This window comes from Cynocephalus volans, chromosome X (assembly GCF_027409185.1).
Source record: "Cynocephalus volans isolate mCynVol1 chromosome X, mCynVol1.pri, whole genome shotgun sequence".
In the NCBI taxonomy this organism is placed as follows: Eukaryota; Metazoa; Chordata; class Mammalia; order Dermoptera; family Cynocephalidae; genus Cynocephalus; species Cynocephalus volans.
In genome coordinates this window covers 1095818-1112820 of record NC_084478.1, presented here as the reverse complement: position 1 = coordinate 1112820, position 17003 = coordinate 1095818, and positions in this window count along the sequence as shown.

The window sequence follows — 17003 nt, the reverse complement described above, 5'->3', positions numbered from 1 at the left end:
CAGAGAACACGGCCTTTAAATAAATAATTACAGCACCTGCGATGCTGGGGTGTGGGTAGGTGGTAGAGTCTGTAGTAGGGGAACACACCTGGCTTCTGGGTCAGGAAAGTCCCCCCAAAAGTGGGGCGTGGATGCTGGAAGCTGAGGGGGCCCGGAATTTCCAGGTGGCATGGCTGAGGGACGTCTCTGGGGACCCCTCTACCAGCTTCCAAATGCACAAGACTTTAGGGTGCACACACATACACGCACACTCATCCTTTTAGGAAAACACACTCCGTGTGTGTGTCCACACGTCCAATACCAGCAACCCCCACAACAGGAGGAAGACCAGGACTTGGCTCTCCTCACCAGCAGCCCCATCCAAGATCCAGTAACTGCTGGGTCAATTCTCAGACCCAGTCCTGCCCTGTTGATAGGTGTGTGTGGCACTGGGTACTGCTGTGGGCAGGGTTCTGTGGCCTCGGTGACGTGTGATGCCTGTCCTGGAAGCAGACCTCCCCCAGAACCTTCAGGATGGTGAGCAAATCATGTCCTTAAGCCACTTGATTTGGGATCATTGGTTATAGCAACTGCAGGAGACTCTTACTTGAGGGACTAACTCAACCCTGTTTTGAGGGTGGAAGGGTATTTTCTTGAAGGTTCAGGAAACAGTGAGGACCTACACTGGGGGCCAGATACTAACTTCATTTAGTGCCCATGTCCAGGTGAGGCTTGAGTGTCTTCCCCAGGGAGACATGCCCACCTTAGCTGTACCCTCTGCAGACAGATGTCCACCCCAGGGGTGTTCTGTGTCATGGTGGGCTCTGTTTTGGTGGGGGACATGGAGTTTTTCTGTTTCAAGGGACCCGAGTGTGGTTACCCTGGGTCACGGTGCCAAGCTTCTCTGTAGAGAATCCATCCTGAGGCATCAGGACCTTCTCTATGAGCATCCCAGCTTTGTAACAGCCCACTTGTCCCCGAGGGCTTTCTCCTCATAAGTTCTGTGAGAGTCTTCTTTCTGAAGACACAAGTTGGTAGAGTCAGGAAAAAAAGAACCAACAGACTCGAGCACTCGGTTTATACCTATCACATTCTTTATTCATCTCATGGCAACTCTTGCAACGTGTTGTTTGCTTTTTCGGGGCGTACCCGAAATTGAGTTTCATGTGCGGTGTGAAAGCCAGCAGAGAGAACACAGCAGGGAGTGTTTTAGAGAACAGCCGTGAGTCACAGGTGCTGTCACTCCTTTGTCTGGGCCCACGGTCTATCCTCGTCCCCGGTAATAATCACCACTTGTGATCAACAGCGGACGTGACCGTGGGATGCTCAGCAGCCGGCAGCTGAAAACCCCAACTGAAAACCTGGGTGTGCTCAGCCCTGAGCAAGGTCTGAAAAGGCAGATGAAAAGTTCTCAAGTTCAAAGAAGCAAGGAAAGAAGCTTCTCTCACCTGACGGGGTTGTGAAGAGAATGCAGACCTGAGAAGCGCCCTATCTTCCCAACCTCCCTGTCACTTTTGCTGTGCTGTGCTGTGTGACCTCAGCTGGTGCTCTAACTTCTCTGAGCCTCAGGTCTTTGGTCTCCTCTCCAAGCTTGCAGTGCCCCCCTGGAGCTGCTGTAGGGATCACATGATAGCAGATGTGTGCCCCATCCAGGGCATCTATGGGGAAGATGAAAACAGGGGTTTTTGCAAAGCCCTTTACCTTGAGTCAGATTAGACCTATATTCAGCGTGACACAAGACTTTGCCAAATTCCTCAATCCTGTTGCAGGTGCCGTGTTCATCTTGGGGGAAGCGATGTAATCAGTCTCATTGTCTATAGATTTTATGGAAGGAAATCTATTTTTCAGATGAACAGATTCAAACCTATAAAAGAAAATATTTCTCTTTGTTCCAAAGATGCTATGGGGTTAATAGTAGACTTGTGTGAGTTGTTGACATTGTGAAAGATGTTGAATCCATTGTATTAAGCTGTACAATACATACTACACATTGTATCTACTGTTGTACATTGTGTGTATTCTGTACATTATGTATGCATGGTATTAGCTACTATGTATTTGATGTAACATCTGCACAATAAATATGGAAAGCTTTTGCTGTTTCTTATAGTTTATTGTAGCTTAGGGATATGAATGAAATTTAATTGTGCCTAAATTTACTAGAAACAGAAATCTACAGGTTTTCTTACTGATTTTAGGATGACTAACATAAATCTCCTATGCGAAAATGGATAGCAAAGGCTCAAAAACTCAACAAACATTTTGAAAAAAAGAGCTCCCACAATGTCAGTGTGAGTCAACTCATTTAGAGATTTCATTTTTATGCCTATGATTTCATACTAATTTCACTCATTCTCTGAACTTTTCCTTTCTCTGGAGTTCTGGTGTCTCAAATCACATTGTCTTTTTCTCTCTTCTCTCTAGCTGCAGCATTGACTGGGTTGTCACACTCTGGAGAGCATTAAATCTCCTGGAAGGCTGGTTCTCATCCCCCATTTACCAGGTGCAGGGGTCTGAGAATTTGCCTTTCTAAAATTTCCCGGGTGTCACTTCTCCCAGGTGACAGAGACGCAAAGGATTACTCAAAGCCCATTTCTCCTGAGCAGTGAGAGGCCTGAAAGGGTTAACTCCAGAACCTTCAAGACAGAAGCATTCCTCCAAAATAACCCCGAATCAGGTTTTCTCTCATTGTTATTGTCCAGGCAAGAAAGTTACAGAAAAGGAACACAGTTGGTTACAGAAAGAACAGTAAGATAATTGTCATGGCAAAACTTAGTTCCCTAAGAAACTCAAAGAAACAGCTGAAGACTTTCCCATCATTAGGTTTAGCTGCACCAAGGACATCTTCCCTAAGAGCAAGCATTTTTGCTGTGTTACAATTTTTTTTATCTACAACAGAGACTTTAGCCCTGGGAAAGTTTTCTGTCTTTCCCAAGCTGAGCATTTCTACGTGCAATACTAAAAAGTTAGGCCCTGTAAAATACATTTGCTTTATTAATGTTGGTATCCTGCACACCCAGGGGGGGCTTCTGGCCAAAATGGTGGAATAGACAGTCCCCAGCATCACTCTCTCCCACAATTGACCAATTTACAACTATTAAAAAGCAACAACAGCCAAGCTAGGGCCACTAGAGCTCAGGGGAAGAGGAGACCTATGGGGCCGGCCTGTGGCTCACTCGGGAGAGTGCGGTGCTGATAACACCAAGGCCCTGGGTTCGGATCCCATATACGGATGGCCGGTTCGCTCACTGGCTGAGCGTGGTGCTGACAACACCAAGTCAAGGGTTAAGATCCCCTTACCAGTCATCTTTAAAAAAAAAAAAAAAAGAAGAAGAGGAGACCTATGGAGTGCATGAATGTGGGAGAAGCCACAATGAGAGAAAGAAAGAACTGCTCCAAATGTTTCAAGCCATGGTCACTTCAAGGCTGGAGCTGCTGAGCACACAGAGCAGGAGTTGGCAAAAGCCACAGCTGTGCCCTTTGGATAAAGTTGTTTGGAGGCAGCAGGGGAGAAGAGGCCCTTGGTGGCCCCCAGGCCAGCAAGACCACTAACAAAATTCCCCTGGACCCACACAGGGGTGAGGGGCCACAGACCACAGAAAAAGGGAGCTTTTTCAGAGGCTGGTGAGTCATCACAAGGGACCAATGCATGGCTTGTCCCATGGGAAGTGTTTGGAGTGCTGGTGGTGGGGGAGATGGGCTCACCAGGAGGACACTGGGGCACAGCAAATACAGCAGATCTGCCCCACACAGTGCATGACCACTCAGTGCAGACTGGTCAGCAATATAGAACTGCAGGGGGTGCAGTTTGCTGTAAAGACTCAGGCCCAGACCAGTTTCCATACAATCCAGGTGCACTGGATCTCATGAGAGTTGGAAGTACCTATAAAGTCAACCATTAAAACCTGAGCTCCACAAAAAGCCTTCCACAGGGAATCAGTAGCAAAGCAGCAATTTAGCTCAAACACAGAGTTCAAGTGCTTGTCCCTACAGGAAGTTTCCCCATTTTAGACATAAGCAAAGGACAACAAATTAGTTCCAGTGCAGAGTTTAAGTGGTGGGAACAGCAAATAATCCAACACAGAACTGAAAGAAAAAACAAAGTACCCACAAATGGAGACAAAGTTTGGTATTAAGCAGCAAAGGGCTCACATCATGAAAGGACACCTATAAAACCTAGAAGGACTGAAAATACCCTGGGATACAAGCCAGGGAGGAGGGAGGGCTGGGGGCCTCAGCCATGCCCCCTGACACCTGCTACCAGCCCCAACAATGACCACTGAGCTGCTGCAGGAAGCACCCCAGGCTCTTCTGAGTTGGGGTGTTGGGGGACCAAGGGCCTCAGCCACACTCCCTCAACACCTGCAACCAGCTCAGCGATGACCACTGAGCTGCTGCAAGAAGGGGCTCCTGAGCTGAGGTGGTGGGTCAGGGCTTTAGCCACACACCCCTGACATCTGCACCCAGCCCGGCAATGAACAAGACACTGCTGGAAGCCCCCTGGTCTCCCCTGCAGGAATGAGGGGGGCCCCACAGGCCTCAACCCCACCCCTACTCCTTCCTATTTCTCCCACCCTGTTTCCTTCCCTTTTCCCCTGTCCCCTCCCTCTGAACTGTTCTGCAACAACATCATAGAATGTAAAAAAATAGTATTAATAAATAAACTTTAAACAAAATAAAAACATAAATAAAAGTTCCCAGGGGATGCTGATGCTGCTTGTGTGTAGACCACACTCTGAGGACCTCTGGCATAAAGCGAGCATGCCCAGAATCCCAGAAGGCAAGAGGCGGTGGGTCTTGGCCACTTGGCCTTGACGGGGTTTAGGACACACTCGCCCCAATCACAGCACCCTGGCATTTGAGAAAACCGGAGACGTGAGAAGGTCCTTTTCACCTTTTCCCACGCTTCTTGCCTGAGGCAGATTCTAAGACCCAGGGAGAATTTTCTGACCCTCCCTTGAAGTAGGTCACGAGACCCTCATTTGAGAGGCGCCCACCACATACCTGGAGGACAGGAACGTCCTCGTCTCTGAAGACACAGGACACAGGGAAGACTCTGAACACGCAGGCCTTGCTAAGTCCCCCAGATTATGACCATTAGGTCACAGCCCCCGTGTCCAATCATATTTCTCCACATCTGTCCACTCCTCACCAAACTTAGCATAAAAGCACACAGGATTCCCTGTTTCTTCAGTTTTCATTTCTTCATGAAGGCTGTCATGTCACCTAAAACTTATATTGAATAAATGTGTGTGCTTCTCACTTGTTCTTCTGTGTTTTGCTGCAGGGAGCTAGCTAGCTACCCTAGCAGGGGGCGAGGAGAGATTTCTTTTATCGCCTACAGATGCTCATGTCTATTCTCGGGAGTGACCAGGCCTGAGGCCAGATGTCAGGAAGGCACCCCTGGAAAATGCAGTGAAGCCCCCGTGACCTGAGATGTGGAGTCTGCTGGAATCCTCTGCTTGTGTGCCCTGGGTGGGCAACAGCTTCTCTCTGTGTTTCGTGAGACACTTTCAGTCACGGAAACAGAAAAGGGTTTTCCAGAATCTAGGTCTGTAAACAGGGTATGCATTAGGTTTTCCTGGGAGTCTTCTGCCTGTGGTTTTTGGTGAACGAGAATTTGTGACCTAGGAAACATGTTGGCCCCAGAATCATCATTGACCTGTTGAATTTGTTTCCTGGGCTGCCATAACAAAGGACTACAGCCTGGGTGGCTTAAACAGCAGATATTTATTCTCTCACAGACCTGGAGGCTGGAAGTCTGAGATCAAGGTGTGGTTGGAAGTCTGAGATCAAGGTGTGGTTGGAAGTCTGAGATCAAGGTGTGGTTGGAAGTCTGAGATCAAGGTGTGGTTGGAAGTCTGAGATCAAGGTGTGGTTGGAAGTCTGAGATCAAGGCGTGGCAGGGCTGGTTTCTCCTGAGTCCTCTCTCCTTGTCATGTAGACTGCATCTTCTCCTGTGTCCTCACATGGTTGTCCCTCGGTGTGTGTCTGTGTCTTAATCTTCTTTACTTATACGGGCACCAGTCCTATAGAATTAGGACCCACCCTAGTGACCTCATTTTTCCTTAATCACCTCCTTAAAGACCCCCATCTCCAAACACAGTCCCATTCTGAGGTCCTGGGGGGTAGGATTTCAACATGAACTTGTATCAATAGGTCTGTCTGTCCATCTAGACCCAAGCAATGGTCCCGCTGCTGCCTCCCCACCCTGGGTCCTCAGCCTGACCACACTGGTCCAGGAAATTCCCCTGGGTCCACCGGAAGGGACAAGACCCTCTCCCTCACTGAGACAAGGCTGAGCAGCCCTCAGTTCTCTCTCTGATGGACAGCTTTGGCCTCTGAAGGGCAGAGCACAAACCCTTCCAGGACAGCGGCTGCCTGGCCTCTCTTGGTCCCGTCTTAGTGGGGACAGTGGAAAACAGACCCTAAAAGGTCCAGTACAAAGGGCTGGGTGAGGTCTGCCTCAGAGTGTTGGAGAAGGAAACCAGCAAAGGCGCTTCTCTCCTCTTCAGACTCAAGGAGTTTTATTGGTTCAATCGCCTAAGGAAAAATAAAACTAGGCACAGAAATGTTGAGAATTCATTTTACGGAAGAGCCCGCTGGAGATTATAGCACAGTCTTGGGCATCTGAAAATGAAAAGCGGGTGATAAAAATCAATGTATTGTAAATACACTCAGGGATGATTTTCTGTTTGCGTTTTGGTCTTGACTCTGAGTGATCTGTTTAATGACATTTTTTTTCCATCTTGCTTTTATACATAACTGCCTCAGACTTGGAAGAAAAAAATGCCAGTTCGTTGTGTGCCTTCAACATTCCAGGAGGTGTGTATAAGGGAATGCCTACATGTCCCCAAAATTCATGTGTTGAAACCTATCTCCCAAGGGGACGGTGTCGAGGTGTGGCCTTTGGGAGGTGATGAGGTCTTGAGGGTGGGGCCTCATGAATGGGATTAGTGTCCTTAGAAAAGAGACCCCAGAGAGCCCCCTCACCCCTTCCACCATGTGAGAACACAGTGAGAGGTGCCATCTGTGCCCAGGAGGCAGGTCCTCACCAGACACTGAGTCTGCCACACCTTGATCTTGGACTTCCAGCCTCCAGAGCTGTAAGTGATAAATGTCTGTTGTTTACGAGCCACCCAGTCTATGGAATTTTGTTACAGCAGCCTGAATGGACTTAGCCCAGGAATACTTGGGCTTCTGGTGGCACTGGAGAGAACTTGGAACATGGGCAGCACCTCCACCACTTGCAGTAGACACCGCTATCTCTCATCACACTCAGGGAGACCAAATTTTAAGATGCTTGCTTTCCTGTAGCAGAAATTCATCTACATTTCTCCCCCTTTTGCCTGAAGGCAGAAATAGAATATGACATCATCATTAGTTCTGAGTAGGCTTGGTCAGCTTGGGTTCATTTAGGCGGGTCCTGCTGGTCTTCCTGCCTGGCTCTTACATCCCAGGGAGGAGATAACAATTGCCTCCGGGGGGTATGAGGCACCCTGCTCCTGCAGGGAGGAGTCTGACTGGTCCTTCCCCACTTTGTCCATACCCATGTTTACAGATGTGTCCACGGTTGCACCTGGCTCTGCCTGTGGCCACCTTTCCCGAGGGACACCGACCAATGCAGCTGCAGGGCACACCTTGTCTGCAGACTTCTTGCCATGTCATGCACAGAATGTCATGAGCTTTCCTACTCATTGTCCCTCGACTAACTTCTAGGCCCTTCTACGGGACAAGGGAATGGTGTCCTGTCCTCCATGTGCTTCTGGGGGTGGCTGCTCTGGGCTCTCTGTGCCCTGGCACTGTCTGCAGCCACCTCTGCCTGCTGCATGCTGCTGAAGCATGCTGACACTCAGGTCACAGCTGGAAAGTGGGCCAGGATCCTTTTTTCCACTCCAGCCCACTGGTCGTCCTCACCGGCTTCCTTTTCTGGTTGAATTTCTACAGATTTTATCTCGTAGCAATCAAGACTCCCTCCTCTGGGGAACAGTCTGCAAATAGGCTTCAGGGGAGGAGCCGTGGACCCCCAAGCTCATATGAGAATATTGTGAATCAATTCCTATGTGCATTTAAGTCCCCACCTTTCAAGTCAAACAGTCAGTGACTCCAAATGCATTTTTTAGAAACCCGACTAATAGAGATATTGCTGGCACACCCATGAGTGTTTTGGAAAGACCTGTGGATAAACTGTGGCAATCACATATCAGAAGAATTCTACCAGTTATTTGCTGCAGGTATTCACAGAGTTCTTACTTCATGCAAGGGGTAGTGGGTTGAATTGGGTCTCTCCAACCCTCCCACATTCATGTCCACCCGGTACCTAAGAATGAGACCTTAATGGAAAAAGAGACTTTGTAGATATAATTAAGGTAAAGGTCTAGAGGTGAGATCATCCTGGATTAGGGTGGCCCTAAATCCAATGACAGGTGTCCTCATAAGAGACAGAAGAGGAGACACGGACACAGAGGAGAAGCCACGTGAAGATGGAGGCAGAGACTGGAAAAGCCCACTGGAGTCTATAGCAAAATCTTGGGAATCTGGAAATAAAAAGAGGGTAATAAAATCAATGCGTTGTAAATACACTCAGGGATGATTTTTGGTTTGTGTTTTGGTCTTGACTCTGAATGATCTGCTTTTCCCATGTACATGGTCTTAATAACATTTTTTTTCCATCTTGCTTATATACATAACTGCCTCCCAGCAAGAGCACTTTGGGGACTAAACCAGAAAGGAGGTACCTGCAGATATTCAATAGCACTTTTTTCCCTGTTATTTTGTTCTTTGTTAAATTGAGACACAATTTGTGTAACATCAAATTTACCATTTCAAAGACCATCTCATTATTTTTTCTTGCAGTGAAATTCACAGAACATAAATATCTTCATTGTAAAGTGAATAATTCAGGGGCATTTACTGCATCCACAATGTTGTGCAACCACCACCTTGTTCTGGACATATAAATGCAAATCAAAACCACAGTAAGATGCCAGTTTATACCCACTAGGATAGCTATGATAATAATAATTATTATTATATTAAAATATCAAGAAGTAACAAGTGCTAGTGAGGATATAGGGAAATGGGGACCCTCATGCACCACTGCACTTTGAAAAATAGTTTGGTGATTCTCAAAAAGTTAAACACACATGAACTATATGACTCACCAGTTTCACTTCTAGGTCTATAGCCAAGAAAAATGAAAATATGTTACACAAAAACTTGTGTATGAACATTCACAGCAGCATTATTCATAATAGGCAGAAGGCAGAAAGAACCCAAGTGTCCGTCAATGGATGAATAGATAAACAGAATATGGTCCACCAACACAATGGAATATTACGCAGCCATGAAAAAGAGTGAGGCTCTGACACCTGCTACATGTGGATAAACCTTAAAACACAACATGCTCAGTGAAGACACAGTCACAAGTGGACATTTTTTGTGTCATTCCATGCATGTAAAGTATCAATGGCACCTTTTGGTTCCCAGCAGTGAGCCTGGTATCTGAGATAACTGGGGTTCACTATAAATAGGGCAGATTAACTACAGAGGTAAGTTTTCCTTTCCCAACACAATTTACCTTTGTTGGGGAAATTCTGTTTGGATCTTGCTCACACTGTGTATTTCCTCTCACATTATGCCCATTTACTTTTCAAAGACAGGGTGTTTGCAAAAAGGTAAAGATAGTAGGATTCCACTTATGGGAGGTCCCAAGAGTCGTCAAATACATAGAGACAGAAAGCAGAAGGGCGGTGGAAGGGGCTGAGGGAGGGTAGAATGGGGATTTGTTTTTTCCTGGAAAGAGTTTCAGCTTGGGAAGACGAGAGCGTTCTGCAGACGTATATGCTTATGGTTGCAGCATATGTGAATACATTTAACGCCACTGAAACCGTTCACCTGAAAATGGGTACAATTGCACACTCTGTGTTCTCTGTATTTACTACAATAAAAATAACTGGGAGCAAAAAAGGTCTACGTGTTTTGTTATTTAAATGGATTGCATTTGGGGAAGGAGGCTAAATTCTGAAGCTGCTGCATTTGAATGAGGAGCCTGCCTCACCCCTTCGACTCCATCCCACGTTCACGGTAGCCGTCTGCTACCCTGGGTTCCTGGGATGTGCAGACCATCGCAGCAGGTCCCTGATTCCAGAAGGGCAGAGCCTCTCACGCCTGTGGTCTGCACCCTAACTTATCTAGTCTTGCTTCCTGTTCTGTCTGCAAGAAAGGCCAGACGGGGATCACAGAAGCACAGAGCCACCTCCTGACCCAATCCTGCAACACAAAGACCCAGATAACACCCTGCCCTTCCTGGCCTCTCAGTGCACTGAGTGTGATCTGTGTTTATCCAGTCTCCCAAGTCAGTCTCTCTCTTGGCACCAAAAAACCACAACAGCATTTGTCCAAATTTTGCTATGGGTAACATCTCATGAAACTATATCGTCCCCTCTTTTTTTAAATATTAACGTATGATTATAATTTTTTTGTAATTTATTGTTTTTTAAAATATTTTTGGCAGCTGGCCAGTGTGGGAAACGGAACCCTTGGCCTTGGTGTTATAGGGCCGCGCTGTAACCAACTGAGCTAACCGGCCAGCCTGTAATTTACTAATGTAATGTAAAACTTGCAGAAAAGTTACAGGAATGACACAAAACCTCCCAGTGCCTCAACTATGTCTATTTGGTTCTGTTTACATTCTCCACCTCCTGCCCTTTGAATCTTTTTACTTAGAAATGTGCATCTTGCTTTTCTCCAGCCGTGTGTTGGAGAATAACTTGCAGGCTCTGTGCCCTTTGTCTCTTAATGCTCCAGTGCTTAGTTCTTAGGAGCAGGACACGTACGTGTTCACAGCATAGTCATTAAGATCAGGAGATGTAACATTGATACACTCTATGGATTAGTCTGTTTGTGTTGCTTATAACAGAATACACAGAACTGGGCGATTTATAAAGGAAGTGAAATTTACTGCTCACAGTTTCTGAGGCTGGGAAGTCCAAAGTCCATCTGGCGGTGGCGACAGTGACCCAGGGGCCTCACACTGCAAGATGGTGGAAGCAGAGAGAACAGAAAGAGAAAGACGGACAGACTCTCCTCTTATTTTAAAGCCCTCAGAACCACGCCCTTGACCACCATTTTTACTCCATTCACCACTGCACGGTCCTACGGTCCGGCCACCTCTTCAAGGCTCCACCTTTCAATTACCTTAGTAGGACTTCCCACCCTCTTAACAGTCACAGTGGGGGCCAGGCTTCTAATACACAAAGCTTAGGGGACACAGCTAAGCTTCAGTGAGTTTTGGGGGGACATTATTCAATCCACTACACTCTATCATCTAACCCTTATTCCAAATTCTGCCCCAATAACGTCCTTTATGGCTATTCCCTCCTAGTTTGGGAGCTAGTAAGCTGGTGTATTTTTCTTGAATCTCCTTTCTCTGCAGCCTTACCATGTCTTTCTTCACCTCGGTGTTTTGCAGCACACAGCCCCCTATTTTGTAGACTGTCTGTCAGTGTGGGTGGGTCTGATGTTTCCTTGTGATTAGATTCGGGTTACACATTCTGGCAGGAATCCCGTGGGAGTATCTTGTGTTCTTATGAAGGCATCCCATGAAGAGGCGTGTACGGTGCTAGAGAGGCTAGCTTGGATCACTTGCATGAAGTACCACACGCTGGGTCTCCCCTCTGCAAACTTACTATCTTTCCCTTTGTAATAATGGACAGTGTGGGGAGAAAGGAAACTTTGAGATGAGATAAGCTACCTATGCCTTATCAAATTTCACCCACTAATTGTAGCACCTGCAGATGTTATGAAGAGCTTTCCTTGTTCCCTGTTTATTGATTCTTGCATTTGTCTTATCATGGGGACTCATGAGTTCTTATTTTATTCAAGGAATGATAAACTGTTGCTGTGATTGTTCATTCTCATGTTCAGAGGTCCCCACAGTGCACTCCTGAGTCCTTTTGATGTCATCGTTTTTTAAGGAATCCCTCACTTTCAGGTACCACAAGATGCTCGACTTGTATTTCCTCTGCCCCAACCCTGCAACTGGAATGAGGTCTTTCTCCAAGGATACTGGGTAAATGCCTATTAGTGGAAATATAATTGAAAACAAAAATCTGGATACTAGGTAGGCTCCTTTCTGTGATCACTGCTTCTAGGAATTCTTGAAAAACAGAGCTAGCAAATATACATATATACATATACATATTACATATCTGCACACACGTAGATATGCACATCTATGTGTGTATGTGTATATATACATATTTGTGTGTGTTATGTACATGTATATATACATACATGCACACACATAGTTTATATATGCATGGATATATGCACATAAATAATTTAAATATATATTTAATATGTTTTCTATAATTTACATTTATGTTTGATTCTTTTCTTAATTTAAATATATTTAATTTAATTTAAATATATATATTTATATTATTTATTTATCATTTAGCCATATGTCTATATACTAAAGATCATGACTTTATATCAATTGCATGGGTTGAATTATGCTTCCTATAAAAATAAGTTGAAGCCCTAACAGCTCAGGAACTAAGAATGTGACCTTATTCAGAAATAGGGTCTTTGCAGATGTAATTAGTTAAGATGAGATTATCTTGGATTATCCAAGTGATCCTTGAATCCAATGACAAGTGTCCTCATTAGAGACACAAGAAGAGACACAGACACAGAGGAGAAACCACATGAAGACAGAGGCAGCAGCCACAAGCCCAGGGATGCCTGGAGCCACCAGGAGCTGGAAGAGGCAGGAAGGATCCTTCCCTGGAGCCTCTGGAGGGACCGTGGTCCTGCCACACCTGGATCTCAAGCTTTTGCCTCCAGAGCTGGGAGAGAGGAAAAGTCTGCTCTTTGAGCCCCCAGTTGGTGGCATTTGGTCCTGACAACCCAGGAAACTCCTCCACTGACAACACCCCCAATTCCAATCTAATACCTTGGCAGAACTCCAGTCTTCCCTCTTTCCATGCGTGTAATTCCTTTCTCCAACGGTGAGAAACAAGGCTCCCATTATCCTTATTAAATTTCTTCATTACTTTAAGCCCAGAATCCACAGAAAGCAGTTTCAGGACGTACATGCTCTACTCGTATGATAGTTGTTGGGCATTTATGTGTGTGCAGAATCTAGCCATAAAAATATATGCTCAGAAATACTTCGGGACAAATAAGTCCTTACTTTAATGAAAAGCTACATCCACATTTGGAAGCACAATCCATCAGTATCCTGTTACCCACAAGGCAGGGGTGGCAGACGCTTTGTGCGGATGCTTAAATTACACAGAAGAAACGATTAGGTTTTTAATAAAAAAAAAACAAAAAATTCAGACATTTGCCAGGCATAGTGAGGTGCCTCCAGTACTTATGGAAAAATACATTGTAAAAATGTCTATGTTTTGTTAGCATCACCGATTACTACATTTTCACATTTTCTTCAATTAAAAAAAATCCCATAAGATGACTATTTAAAGGCCAGGTACTGAGCCTGTGTGTGCCTGCCAAAAACCCCCATGAATTTAAGAGGTGTTGAACTTCATGGGTTCAGAAACTCTACGTTTTAAGTCGAAACCACTTTTTCCAAAGTCCTCAGATGCCAAGTCAAGTGAAACACACACACACATACCATGTTCTAAAAATCTCAGATCACTGTGCGTGCGCTCTTGCAAATAACAGTTAAATTTTACAACATGTGAGCAAGCTATTTCCTACTTTGTTATGTGCTGAGCCTTATATCTTGGCCCTCTGTTGATCTTTCCAGGGCTGCTGAGCTCAAGAACTCCTTAAAGAGGGAATGTTCCTGGGCTCCCTGCCTGGATTTTGCCTCTGGGTGGTCCCCATCTGGAATGCTGCAAATACTGTTTTCGGGAACCCCATTTTTGCAGGAGACGTTAAGGACTTTTTAATTTCTGCATCACGTGTGTGCACAAGTGTGTATCTGAAACCCCTTGGAGGAGAAAAGTCATAAACGTATCATAGGAAGATTGTGTTTTCATATAGTTTGGGCCATTAGATTTCATGTCGTGCTCACCCACGTCTTAGGAATTCTGTGGCGGTCACAGACGTCTCTGGATACCCTCACACATAAAATCTGGATGGTGTTGACTGATTACCTACATTGGGTACTTTCTGCTATTTATGTGTGATAGAATTTTTTTTTACAGACTTATTCACTTTCTCTGCAGCATTGTTCAAGATTTGAATTTCCCATATCTGGGGAAACTAGGACACTACCCCGATTGGTAGGTGCTTTTCCTGGTACAGGGTCAACTTCTGCTGTCTTGTTGAAGCAGTTTTTCTTATCCCAGTGCCATAAATAAAGTTTCTCACTGTGTCCCCCAGAAGATATAATACTTTTCTATTGACAGGTAGGTGTTTATTCCATACAGATATTTTTGCATGTCAGCCATGAGTTGCAGAGTGTATTAGTTAGCTCAGCTGCGTAACAAATGACCTTAAACTTAGAGAAATCAAACACACTTGTTTTTCTGGTTTCACATTCCTGCACAGGTGCAGGCACAGCATGTTGGGGTTGGGGTCTGTTCACAAAGCTGTAATCAAGGCTTCAGCAGGCCTGCATTCCTTTCTGGAAGCTATGGGTAAGAATCCCCTTCCAAGCTCCTTAAGGATATTGGCAGATTTCAGTTTCTTCTTACACTTGCCACGTGAATCTTTCAACTTCAAGTCAGCCAGAAGGAGTTAAGTCCTTCTGACGCTTTGATCCTTTCTGCTTTTAAGGGCCCCTGGGTTGACATTGAATAGGACAACCTCCCTGTTTGAAACTCAACTGAGTAGCAATCTCATCACCCTTGTGAAGTCATGTGATGTCACTTATTCATGGATGTGGCACGGGGGGACAACCGTCCTAGTGGCAAAAATCATGTCTATCACAGATTTAATTTAACTTAATTTTTCATTATGAGTAGTCTTTGTCCCCCATCGTCTGCCAAAGTGTCCCTCCTTTCCCTGATGCATGGCAAAGTTGCTTTGTCATTATTCCCACTTACGCAGGCACCTGCTCCATTCCTTTCCTGCATCTGTCTGTTCTCACTCCAATGCTTCATTTATAATCTCATTAATTTTATATATTGATATTCCACAGGGTACATGTCTATTCTTCTCCCCTCACCCTCTTTTTTTCCCATCCTCAAAAATGTCCTGATCCTCTTTTCTTTATACAAGTTTCAGGGTCGTCTTTTCACAACCAGGAGAAACTCTGATGGGATTTGATTAGAAATCCATGAAATGAATCTTGGCCCAGGTCTTCTTTCATGCCATTCTGTAAAAAATGTTCAGTTTTCTCCATAAGAGATGTGCATGACTTTTGTTATGTTTCTTCCTGGGCACCTTATTATTTTTGTGGATCTTCTGAAATGGATCATTTTTTTAAAAAGTACGTTTTTTAATCAGTTGTTTTAATACAGCAAATTTGTTGATAGTTGCTCTGCAGACCTTAGGATTATTTTTTAGGTCAATAATCATATCGAAAAACAATGGCATTTTTGGTTTTGTTTGTTTGTTCCAATGTGTTTGTCCCTTATTATATTTTTGGGGGTGGGCAAGAATGTCAGAAATGTAATAACGGTAGCAACAGAGGGCATCCCTCTTTCCAGCTTCAGAAGGACTGTCACCTCTGGTTCCTTTTCGAATATGACACTGCTGCTGAGTTACTTTCTATTCCCAGTTGTTAGGAGTTTTGTGCCTTGTGTTTGTTCTTTGTTGATGTTTTTAACCATAAATGGGTGTTGGGTTTTATCAAGAGTTTTCTGCATCTTTTGGGATGACCAGTGGATTTTGTATTTTCCATTTGATCTTTTAGCATGGTTGTATTAGTCCGTCTGTGTTGCTTATAACAGAATACACAGAACCGGGTGATTTATAAAGAAAACAAAATTTACTGCTTACAGTTTCTGAGGCTGAGAAGTGCAAAGTCCATCTGGTGGTGGTGACAGTGACTCAGGGGTCTCACATTGCAACATGGTGGAAGCAGAGAGAGCAGAAAGAGAAAGACAGACTCTCTTCCTTTAAAGCCCTCAGACCACACCCCTGATCACCATTTTTAATCCATCCACTACTGCACGGTCCTACAATTTAATTACGTCTTTAAGGCTCCACCTTTCAATTACCATGATAGGATTTCCCCCCCTCTTAACAGTCACAGTGGGGACCAAAATTCTAATACATAAAACTTGGGGGACACAATTCAAGCTTCAGTGAGTTTGGGGGGGACATAATCCAATCCACTACAATTACACTGATACATTGCTTAACACTAAATCATATTTTTAAATTTGGTTTATTTTCAATTTGGGATGTTTGCACCTATGTTCATCAATAAACTAAGACTACATCTTTTCTTTTTTAGGCTACTTATATCTGTTCACTTAATATGTTTCATGGAGGTATAATTTACAAATAACAAGTTGCGTGTAATTTAAGTATACACATAAGGATTTGGGCAAATGTATCCACCCGTAGCACAGCAACGACCATCAGTATAGACAACATTCGCATCACACAAGGAGAATCCCCTCCACGCCAGTGCTGACTATGGACAACTGCTGATTTGCCTTCTATCCTAACAGGTTAGATTTTCTTTTCTAGAATTTTGTACAGATGGAATCATGGGCTATGTGCTCCTGTGTGTTCTTTTGCTCAGCATCATATTTTAAAGATCCGTCCACATTGCTACACGGATCAATAGTTCTTTTCCTTTTATGGTAGAGTATTGTTCTACCGTACGGACACACGCTGTGAGTTTTATCCCTTCACCCGATGTTAGACATCTGGGTGGCTTTCAGCTTTTGGCTATAATGAATAAACTCCTATGAACATCTGAGTATAAGTCTTTGGGTGGATGTATGAGAGGTCTTCAAAAAGTTCATGGGAAGGTTCACACTATCTTTTAATTCCATTTTCCATGAACTTTTTGAAGTACCCTTGTATATTTTAAATATTTTTTGGGGGGGGGAAGGTATAAATGCAAAGGAGTGGAATTGCTGGGC